At 39.0% G+C, this 5,000-nt stretch overlaps 1 protein-coding gene across 1 annotated transcript in view; it reads left to right on the top strand.

The window, feature by feature from the left end:
- Positions 1-5,000, top strand: part of LOC136852186 (carbonic anhydrase-related protein 10-like) — a 163,490-nt gene that overhangs the window by 139,260 nt on the left and 19,230 nt on the right. The window lies entirely within an intron of this gene.

A 5,000-nucleotide genomic window follows, 5' to 3' on the forward strand; every position in this document is an offset into this window, starting at 1 on the left:
TCTCTCTCTCTCTCTCTCTCTCTCTCTCAGGATATTTCTCCCCTCTCCATCCCCAGGACTTAAGGAGATGACAAACAAGCCTTCGAAGGGAGCCGTCTTCTTCTTCCCTCCTCCTTCCACATTAACTCTAGACTCATTCAGAGTCCCTTGTCTCGCCTCCCCACAAAAGAGTGTTTATTTAATGCTAATCTTCTGTTCACAGGGAAGGAGGAAGCTCCAGACCACCAACCGTGTTCCCGTATTCATGAATTTAAGCTCGCTGTTCCCCCATTGCTTGAAGTATGGCTGATTTTTTTTTTTTTATCCTCGTTCTGTGACACGCTTCGAGATCTCTTTTGTTTGTGTTTGTTTTCGTGGGGTCTTTTCCTGTTATCCATCCTCCTCCTCCTCCTCCTCCTCCTCCTCCTCCTCCTCCTCCTCCTCCTCCTCCTCCTCTCTCAATTTTTTCCGGGGTTTTCTCATTTTACCCCCTCCCCTTCCCTCCTCTACCTTCCTCCTCCACCTCCCTTGTTTTTCGGGGGTTTCTCACATTACCCCCAGTCTACTTCCCCCTCCTCCTCCTCCTCCTCCTCCTCCTCCTCCTCCTCCTGCTTTTCTGGAGTTTTCTCAGATTATCCCCTCTCCCTTCCTCCTCCTCCTCCTCCTCCTCCTCCTCCTCCTCCTCCTCCTCCTCCTCCTCCTCCTCCTCCTCCTCCTCCTCCTGCTTTTCTGGAGTTTTCTCAGATTATCCCCTCTCCGTCCCTCCTCCTCCTCCTCCTCCCCTTCCTCCTGTTTTTTCTGTGGGTTTTCTCCTATTACCCCTCTCCCTCCCTGCCCTCTTTCCTCCTCCTTCTCCTCCTCCCATTTTCCTTTTGGGCATTATTTACCTGCAATTTTTCTTGCGTCGCCTTTGCTTTGGGACGCTCGACTAACCAAAGGCAGGTCCCAGGGGGTCGATGCTTGGGTAAGCCGGAACTCTATAGGCACGTTTCTTTACTTAGCACTGCAACAGTGTTTAGTTAAGCGGTTAATTAAGTACCTGGCGGTTAGTTGATTGTGGTGGGTGGCAGCCAAGACGACGGATGGGATGGGGCTATCAACCCCATCCCTGAAAAATTGTTGAGAACTGGATGGCTAGCACCTTTTAAAGCCATCCTTTCTGAGGGCAGAGTGGTTCATGGTGGATATATATATATATATATATATATATATATATATATATATATATATATATATATATATATATATATATATATATATATATATATATATATATATATATATAGAGAGAGAGAGAGAGAGAGAGAGAGAGAGAGAGAGAGAGAGAGAGAGAGAGAGAGAGAGAGAGAGCCCTCAGATATAGTCTAAAGAACGTAAGCAGTACTCCATGTATTTAAAATCACTGGTGATTTTAACTTATAATTACTATGATCATAGTAGTTCCTGTGATTTAACGTAAACATAAACAAAACAAATAAATACGTGTATTGTACATGTAGTGCTATAGTTAACCTTAATCACTAAGAAGACTGGACAGTTTCGCCAGCAGAACTGAGAAGGGATGTTTTTCCCTGAATATTCAGTGTCCTGAAAATTCAGTTTCATGTAAAAACTGACAGCTTTATGTTTTCTCATCAGTAAATAAAGGTGGTGCAAATCACAGCGCAAAGAAAATTATGAAAAATGATTAAGAATATCCTAACGTCTTACAAGGCTTGATATGGTCGATGATTTTGAGGGCAGTTGGTCAGTGATTCTTCAGAAGGACATATGTCCCGCATATTTTTATTTTTATGCTTCTCAGTAGGATACTTTTTTTATAGTACAAATACAGAAATGTGAAATAAGAAAAATAGACATATTCATATAAACAGCTGAAATTTTTTAAATAAAATAATAGAAGGCTGCATTATGCAAGGTGCAAACACAAAATGACGGAATTCAAATGCGGAATGTATTTGCTTACATCCTACTTTCATTCCTGCAGTGAAGTTATCTCTCTCTCTCTCTCTCTCTCTCTCTCTCTCTCTCTCTCTCTCTCTCTCTCTCTCTCTCTCTCTCTCTCTCTCTCAGATATGTGTATTAGAAATTGCATCCTTACATGACTGTTGCATCCTTACTTTGCTTAAAGAAAAAACTCTCTCTCTCTCTCTCTCTCTCTCTCTCTCTCTCTCTCTCTCTCTCTCTCTCTCTCTCTCTCTCTCTCTGTTTTTTCATACATATCAATGCCCTGCCACAATGAAGTTCCATTCTGTCTCTCTCTCTCTCTCTCTCTCTCTCTCTCTCTCTCTCTCTCTCTCTTTGCATACATCCCAATGTCCCACCACAGTGAAGTTCCATTCTCTCTCTCTCTCTCTCTCTCTCTCTCTCTCTCTCTCTCTCTCTCTCTCTCTCTCTCTCTCTCTCTCTCCCTGGCGCGTGAAATGTAAATACATCCCTCATCTCCTTCCATAAAGGCCTCTTACGTCTTATATTTGTCAACAACGATAGTGGCCGAACTCATCTAAAGCTCTCTCTCTCTCTCTCTCTCTCTCTCTCTCTCTCTCTCTCTCTCTCTCTCTCTCTCTCTCTCTCTCTCTCGTTTTCTGTGTTTGTGACGCGACCTTTCCCCTCTCGAGCAATTACTATTCCGGACTGACCCACCCTGGCCAGAGGTCAGGGGATGTTGGTCAAAAAAGTAAGAAGAAGAAGAAGAAGAAGAAGTCTCGGGTCCCCGGAATGTTTATTTATTTTTTTTTCTCGTTTTCATTTTTAAAAGGAGAACGGTGTGAGTAAATATAAGGTTATTGGTGCTTCGAAATATAGGGTTCTGTCTTACTGGTGATTATTCTGGTGTTACTTTTAACTTGGTTTTATTATTGACTAAATCGGTAATGTTTTATTTTCCAGTGACATCGTTCTCTTTCGAAATTGCGACTGTTGAATAATACAAAGATTTTCACCTTCTCAGTCATGAATCCAAAATGCTTCCCAACACACGGAAGGTTCGAGAGATCTTTAGCAATATAGTGTTCAGTTCACTAGTGTGTGATATATAATATATTCTCGTTCCTTCTGAATTGAAAGGCGTGCACGTTCTAACTTACGTCCGATATTATTATTCATGACCATTTTTTATCGATTTCTTTCTTGTTAACCTTTTCTCTTTCATACTATTTTTGCTGCTTCCCACGCACTTTATATATATATATATATATATATACACACACACACACATATATATATATATATATATAATATTATATATATATACATATATATATATATATATAAATTATGTATATATACATATACATTCATACATACATACACATGTGTATGCGCATTGGTTCATTAGTGAAATCGACCCTGCTTTATGTGTAATACATCGTAAAGATATATACTGATGCTTTTTCTCTGGGGGATTCCGATCACAAAACTATAAGCATCACACAGTTGAGACCCCGCTTTGAAGCATCACAAAGCATGCCAGAAAAAAAAAGGGGGGCGATTTAAAAACGCCCCCAAAAATAAAGGAACGCTTGAAAATTAGCCTCCCATCAAAGAAAACCTCAAACCATGAATCGCCCCGTGGAAAGAATGTCGTCGGAAACCATTGAAAGCCAATGATTCCTCGTATTGAGTATCAGTTGTGTGACTTGATTAGGAGGAGAGAGAGAGAGAGAGGAGAGAGGGGGAAAGTTTCGTAAAGTGCGATTTAATATTTATGAACAGACAATGAGGGCAAACAGGAACACAATTACCCTCTCAAAAATACCAATAGTAATTAACGGTATATTTGGGGTACGAGCCGTTTTTCTGAGTGCTTCATATTGGAGAGCGGAGGGGACTCTGATGAATCTCTCTCTCTCTCTCTCTCTCTCTCTCTCTCTCTCTCTCTCTCTCTCTCTATATATATATATATATATATATATATATATATATGTGTGTGTGTGTGTGGATATGCATATATGTAAATACACACATACGTATACTGTATATATGTGTGTGTATGTAAAATGTTACTTATTGAAAAATAAAACTGATGTCCTTGTCACTTTTTCAATAGTATACGGATATTTACTTTTACGATAAATAGTTGATAATAAGTATAATAATACGATAAACATTCCTTTTTGTTATTTCAGGCTTCCTTCTGTATGATGCTGACTTTTGAAAACCTTTCAAACCTTTGCATCCTGAATTCACAAAATTTTAATGCTTTGTAGAGATAAAGTATTATTTATAGAAAATGCGGACGGTTAAGTTGATAATACTTGAAAGGTATTTATCATTAAAACACACAATGTGTGAAGAGATTATCATCTTTCATGTTATTAATAGCGTAAATAGTTATAATCATTATACGTATTTTCAACGCTGTAATCAGTCAGCAGTTATTTTCCCGGTTTCATAAATGCATTGTTTAACAATGTTATGTCAATTATAATTTTTATATTTTGATACTTATTTAACGTTTAAAGTATTTTTGCACATTCGATATACTCCCATTTTATTTCCGATGCTTGAAGCAAACAGCTATTAATATGCTTATAATGACGAACTCTTTATTATCTATTTTCACAACCCCCCCCCTTAAAAAAAGAAAAAAGTCTTTACAAATGGAAAGGAAATCGATTCATTTAACAGGAATTATCAAACTTTCCTTCATCTAACTGCGCAGTTCTGTCATTTTCCTTCTTCCTCCCTTTAAACACCAATTCGTCTGTCAGCCACAATGACCCTCATTGCCTGAAACACGTCCCTCATTTGTAATCCTATCTCCCCTCTCTACTTTTCCGCCATCATCAAACTCGACGTTCCGAGTCCTTCTGGTTATTTATTTCAGTCGTGCTCTGTGGCAGGATCTCGTGGCATTGAAATTTGCACAATAAAATATTGGCTTCAGATTCTTTTGCTTCGTAGTGGGTTGTCGACCCTTAATTAACAGTTGTACGAACTGGCTCTTGTACGTTTGATTTTTCGTTTTTCTGTCTTCCCAAAGTCATGCACATACGTAGAAATGTTTTCTTACATACATA

This window comes from Macrobrachium rosenbergii, chromosome 25, assembly GCF_040412425.1.
Source record: "Macrobrachium rosenbergii isolate ZJJX-2024 chromosome 25, ASM4041242v1, whole genome shotgun sequence".
Lineage (NCBI taxonomy): Eukaryota > Metazoa > Arthropoda > Malacostraca > Decapoda > Palaemonidae > Macrobrachium > Macrobrachium rosenbergii.